This window comes from Vombatus ursinus, unplaced genomic scaffold (assembly GCF_900497805.2).
Source record: "Vombatus ursinus unplaced genomic scaffold, bare-nosed wombat genome assembly UNPS02014786.1, whole genome shotgun sequence".
In the NCBI taxonomy this organism is placed as follows: Eukaryota; Metazoa; Chordata; class Mammalia; order Diprotodontia; family Vombatidae; genus Vombatus; species Vombatus ursinus.
In genome coordinates this window covers 142,087-148,953 of record NW_020954564.1, presented here as the reverse complement: position 1 = coordinate 148,953, position 6,867 = coordinate 142,087, and positions in this window count along the sequence as shown.

The window sequence follows — 6,867 nt, the reverse complement described above, 5'->3', positions numbered from 1 at the left end:
TGCTCAGCTCAAGTGTTATCTTCTACATGAAGCCTTTTCTAATCCCCCCCAGCTTCTGGAGCCTTTCTCCCTCTAATTTTTTATTGTTCAGTTGTTTTAGTCATGTCTGACTCTCCATGACCCCATTTGGGGTTTTCTTGGCAAAGATACTGGTGGTTTGCCATTTCCTTCTTCAGCTCATTTTACAGATGAGGAAACTGAGACAAACAGGGTTAAATGACATGCCCTGGGTCACAGAGCTAGTAAGTGTCTGAGGCCAGATTTGAACTCATGAAGAAGAGTCTTCCTGACTCAGGCCCAGCATTCTATCTACTGTGCCACCTAGTTGCCCCTCCCCCAATTACCTGGTATTTATTTTGTATACATAAAGAGAGGCTGAATGGTGTAATAAATAACTAGCTGGCACCTGGATTCAGATCCTGTCCCTGTCATGTATTGGCTTTATTTCCATAGACAAGTTTTTTAACCTCTCAGTCCCCTAAGCAACTCTCTAAGACTAAAATCTCTATTGATAGAAGGATTTTCCGTAGCTAGGAGTTCTCAATACCAATAAAATCACTGGACCTGTTCCTTTCCCTGATCCTATATATATATATATATATATATATATATATATATATATATATATGTTCATATTGTCTCCCCTAATAGAATTGAGGGCAGAGACTGTTTCATGTTTTGTATTTATATCCCCAGTGCCTGGCACATATTAGGCTTTTAATAAATTTTGGTTGACTGATTTATTTACTTTTTATTTCTTTTTAACCAATGCTAAATAGTTTTGATATTTTTTACTCTCTAATATAGTTTAAGATCTGGTAATTGTATTTCTCCTTTGTTCACACTTTTCCATTATTTTCCTTGAGATTCTAGACTTTTTGTTCCTCTAATGTATTGTTATTATTTTGTCTAGTTCTATAAAGTAACCTGTGGTACTTATGGCACCTGTGTAGTCAGAATGCTGCTTTTCTTAAATGTGTGGAAGACAGTGTGTGACTATGTTAATTATCCAATGAAGTACAAATTCTGACTTGCCCATCAGCTGGTGCTCTATTTGAGTTACCAACCCACTGGCCTCCTCAGTTTCTTTCTGACCATGCCTAAAGGAATTCAGTTTACTCACCGACTACCAGAAGGTTCTTAGCCTGTAGATGCTGATATTTGTTACCCAAACCACCCAGTTCTATTGCATCAGCATCAGCATTACACAGTTCAGTTCAATCTCTGCTGGCCTGATCTGGAATTAATCTAGAGTAGGGAATGGAATATTACTCAAGATATTAAAATATAAAATCCATTCTCTGTACATAAATCATGAATCCCCAGCCCAGCTGATCTCCCTTCTTTATTCATAATCTGTTACACTCATACATTCAAAAACTTAGCATACTGTAGTCACAGTTTATTGTAGAAAGGGTAATTGAAAGGAAGAAAAATTCAGAACTTCTGTATGGACTCATCTGCCTTCAATCAGCTTCTCGTGTACCTCTGAGTTCTTTAGATGTGGAAGGAGAATTCTAGAGCACATGTATCACCAAGCTCATGGAAAGGAATAATGGAAAGGAGTATTTGTAATTCATGCCAGCATCATGGACTATGAACAAGGGGAATGGGTGAAAGGGTGGTGGAAATCAGTGTCTCTCCCAGATCACTAGCCCATCAGGATTCACAATGGCTGGCAGTCTTGGCGACTTGGGGTGTTTTTTCTCTTTGAGACTCTCGTCTTTGACTCTGTCTCTACTCCCACAGTGTTAGTGTCTGGTCATCTTGCTCCTTGACTGGGTGCATCTCTGCAGCAGACTCAGGAGCAGTGGTGCTGCAATCACAGCTCTGGCCATTCTCACTAGGCTCGTGGAAACCCGGTAGTCTGAAGCCAAAGTCAATGGCTACTTACCCCATTACCTTCTTGAGAGCCCAGAACTCTTAATCTAAGGGCACTTGAAGGAATTGAAGAAGCCAACTCTGGAGAACCCCCAGTGAAGAAGGAGAGAACCATTACAAACTGTTCTGCCAGTCTCTCTCTCTCTGTCTCTGTCTCTGTCTCTCTGTCTCTCGATCTCTCTCTTTGGGTTATCATCACCCTAGGCCCAGGAAAAAGTAATAATTCAGAAAGACAACAAAGAACAAGAAAAGCAAAAGTTATATGTAGTTTGATTGATAGATAAATCTGTGAATTTATTTAGTATCATCAGTCAATCAATCAACAAACATTTATTAAGTGCTTACTATTTGCCAAGCACTGTGCTGGGGACTGAGGATGCAAGTACAGTAAATGAAAGACCCTACTTACAAAGAGTTTACATTCTAATGAGAGAGACAACAAGTATATAGATAAGTAGGTACTGAATAGAGAATCACAATTATCCTTTGTATTATATTGGCATGATATTGAGAACTTTAATTGTCAAGTTGAGGAGTTTGCATACTATTCCAGAAGTAATAGTGAGCCGGTGAAGGTTTTTGAGAAGGGAAATAACATGGTTAGTCTATATTTTAGGAATATTAATTTGGCAGTAGTGTGGATGATGAAATGGTGGGGGAAGAGAGTAGAAGCAAGGGTTCTAATTTGGAGTCTATCGTAATAGTCTAGTTGAGAAGGTGATGAGAGCCTGAACTCTAGGGTAGTGGAAATATAAGTAAAGGAACTTTGCAGGGGGATTGAGGAGACAATAGGAGGTCTGGAAAATCCACCTCAGAAAAGTATAGATGTGAGAGAGTCATAACTGAGGGAGAGAATCAAGACTTCACAACTGATGGGATAGAGAAATGGAAGGAAAAGGAAGAGTCAAGGGTGACTCTGAGGTTGAAAACAAAGGAATCATAAAGGATAGTGGTGGCTGTACTGGACATAGGAAATTTGGAGAATGGGTCTGTGGTAAACAATGGTGAATTGTGTTTTGGATATATGAGTCTGAGGTGTGGAATTGGAATTCAAGAGAGATGTTAAAGCAGAATATATAGCTCTGCATAGAGGTCATAATTAAACCCATAGAAGCTGATGAAATCATCAAGAGAGGAAGTAAAGGGAAAAAAGGAAGCTGGCTTAAGACAATCCCATACTGACTGGGGAGGACATGGATGATGATCTAGCAGCCATTGTGACTCCTGATGGGCTAGTGATCTGGGAAGGACACTGATTTCCACCACCCTTTCCCCCACTGCACCACCTAGTTGCCCTCAAATTTTTTTTGTTGTTCTTTCCTTTTATACTGTTGTAGTCATCATGTAAATTGTTTTCCAAGTTCTGCCTATTTCACTTTGCATCAGTTCGTATAGGGCTTCCCCTTCTCTGTATTCATCACATTAACCTGAGTTGAAATCTAGCATCAGCACTTACTAGCTGTATGACCTCGGGCAAGTCATTTAACATTTATTTGCCTCAGTTTTTTAAACTATTAAAATGAGGGTTATAATAGCACATACTTCACAGAGTTGTTGTGAGGATCAAATGCAATAATATTTGTAAAAAGCACTTATCACAGTGCCTGGCACATAGTAGGTACTATATAAATGTTTATTACCTTCCCTTCCCCTCCTTTTTCATTCCTTCCATCTGGCATAGACACCTAATTCCCTTCTGATGATATTGCATCCTTGGCTGCCCTTTCCTGTAGTAGCTACATTTTTACTTGCACACACACACACACACACACACACACACACACACACACTGGTCGTGGTGGGAAATCAGAATATTCTTTGTTCCCCATTGCCACTTCCAGACTCTCCTTCTACAACCAGCATTCAGCAACCTCCCTTCAGTCAATTAGTCAGTCAATAAACATTTATTAAGTACTTACTATGTTCCAGGCACTGTGATAAGTGACTACAGATATAAAGAAAGGCAATGTCAATCCTTATTCTCAAGGAGCTCACAGTCTAAAGGGGGAGATAAAATTCAAACAGCTCTTTGCAAACAAGCTATATAGAGGAAAATTAGAAATAATTAACAGAAGAAAAGGCACTAGAATTAAAATCAGGAAAGTCTTCCTGTGAAAGGTGGGATTTTAACTGGGACTTGAAGGAAGTCAGGGAAGCCAGAAGGTGGAGATGAGTTAGGGAGAGAGCATTCCAAGCATGGGGGACAGCCAGTGAAGATGCTTGGAATCTTTGCAGTTCTTCAACCCAAATTTATAACAAAATTCAGATTCTGGTAGCTGTTACCTATGAACTTCCCTTTTTCTCAAGAAACTCAGTGTCTGAATCACAGACTTCCTTTCTAACTCAACCTGTTCCCTCAATTCTAGGGGACTTCAACCTATATAATGATGTTATCTCAAATACCCCAATTTCCAAGTTCTTCAATCTAATCAACTCCAATGGCTTCCCCTATACTTTAAGATATGACAAAGAAGTACAAAAGATTCCCCCTTAACTGGGGCACACTCCTCAGTCGTTGGGAAGAGTGGGCTCAATTTAAAGTGGTTGTCATTAAATATTCACAGCCACCAAGTTCCCTTCTGAATGCTTCATAGCTGGTGAATGAGTTACTCCTTTGTAGAAGGACATGGGATCTTGGCTGCTGAGCTCAGTCCACTGCTGGGATCCCTCAGCTAGACTGTCTTGGGAGTTATATTCCTTCTGAGGCTAAGGAGCAGGCCCTCTGGTGGCCCTACACCAAAAGGAAAGAAGATATAAGCAGAAGATGACCCTCTCCCCAAAATCCACTTGCCTAGGAGGACATGCTTATGGAACAACAAGAAGGGAACCACCCTACCAGCCCTCCAGAGCTCAGGAAGTTGTCCTTACACCCTGTGGAACATAGTAAGGAAAAAGAGTTATTTGGCCTGTTGTGTGCTTTTAGTATTCATACTCAGTTCTGGCTTAACTGATAAGTAAAAGGTTTCTCTTTACCACAGAACAAGCATGTTTTTCTTTACCACAAAACCACAAACAGCCCCATGTCTTTCTACAGTAACACTCACATAACAACAATAACAATAGCCAGCATTTATATAGCACTTTAAGGTTTGCAAAGTGCTTTATAAACGTTATCCTCATAACAACCCTGAGAGGGAGGTGTTGTTATTATTCCCATTTTACAGATGAGAAAACTGAGGCAGAGGTTAAGCAACTTGCTCAGAGTAACACGCTAAGTGTCTGGGAAAGGATTTGAACTCAGGTCTTGCTGAGTCTAGGGTCAGGTGCTCTGCTATGCCAATTAGCAGCCTGCAAATTCTCTAAATATGGCTGGGCCCCTCCTTTTTTTATGTCATGCATTTCTAGAAGCAGTTTACCTAGATGGCAGTGGGAAGAGGCCCCTCCCATGCTCTGAAAATTGGGCTCCCACTGGCCAGACCTCTGTAACACACTAATAAAAGAAATGCATATTAAAACAATGGTGAAGTTCCACTTTATCCCCCATCAATTGGTAAAAATGACAAAAAAAGGAATGACAATTGTTGGGGGGCAGTGCATGTGGGAAGACAGGCATAGTAACACATTCTTGGTGGAGCTGTGAATTAGTGGAAAGAAATTTGAAACTAGACCCCAAAAGTCACTAAATCATGTATTTCTTTTGATCCAGTGATTTAACTGCTGGTTTATAGCCTAAAGAAATCAATGTAGAAAAGGATCCATATATACAAAAATATTCAAAGCAATATTTTTCTTGCCACAAAGAATTGGGGAAGGACTGAACAAATTATGTTATGTGAATGTTCTGACTTATATGTATTATGTATCCCGTTAGAATATAAGCTCCTTGAGTACACAGAAACTATTTTTGCTTTTTCTTTGTATCCCAGTGCCTGGAACATCATAAGTGTTTAACAAAGGCTTGTTGATTGACTGATTAATTACTTGCCAACCCCCTAGGTGATTAGGGTAGGTTAAAGATGAATGTTATGGCAATTAAGGAGGATGAGTGATTGGGAAGCCAGGTACATCAATATCTATATTGAAGTCCCTGAATATTGTGTTGTTGTTAGTTGTTTCAATCGTGTTCTGACTGTTCGTGACCCCATTCAGGGTTTTCTTGGCCAAGATACTGGATTGGTTTGCCATTTTCTTCTCCAGCTCATTTTACAGGTGAGGAAACTAAAGAAAACAAGGTTAAGTAACTTGCCCAGGGTCACCCAGCTAGTAAGTGCCTGAAGCCATATTTGAATTTAGGTATTCCTGACTCCAGGCCTGGCCCTCTATCCACTTTGCCACCTAGCTGCTGCTCCCTGTTAGCTGAGTATAGTAGGGCCCATTAAAACATGACTGCCAATATTCATTTCATAGTGTTTGGTTTGTGGGTTCTACGACCTTTAATTATATAAGGATATGTGTACTTCTTAAAATTTGTTAACTGTTAGTGCCATATCCTTCCTCTACGAAATACAAATGAATTGATATTATTTGTTAACATTTGTGTGTGTGTGTGTGTGTGTATAAAATATATAGTAGTACATAGCTATATTAATAATTAAGGCCTTTTCTTCATTGTGGGATTTTTGTGAATTGGGAAGTTTGTTCTCTTATCCTTGTATAGTCTGAATCAGCATTCATATGTAGAATTTCAAGAGAACACTCCATAAAGCACCTGGCTGGAGGGCTTTAGAGCCTCATTTGAGAGAACAACCCAAGACTTGGCAATGGACAGGCAATTTAGAAACTGCACTCCTCGGAAAGACTCATATACATATTAATTGGCTTCTATCCTGCATAACCATGTAGTTTTAATTACTTCTGGTTTTCTTATGAATTTGTCCCTCAAACCAGCAGATGAAGTCTCTACTTATTCCTGTAATTATAACTTCAAAATGCTATAGTGAGTAGCCCTGATTTACTAGATATGCAGGTAGGAGAATGGAATAGTGGAGATACTGAACTTCTTCTTCTTCTTCTTCTTCTTCTTCTTCTTCTTCTTCTTCTTCTTCT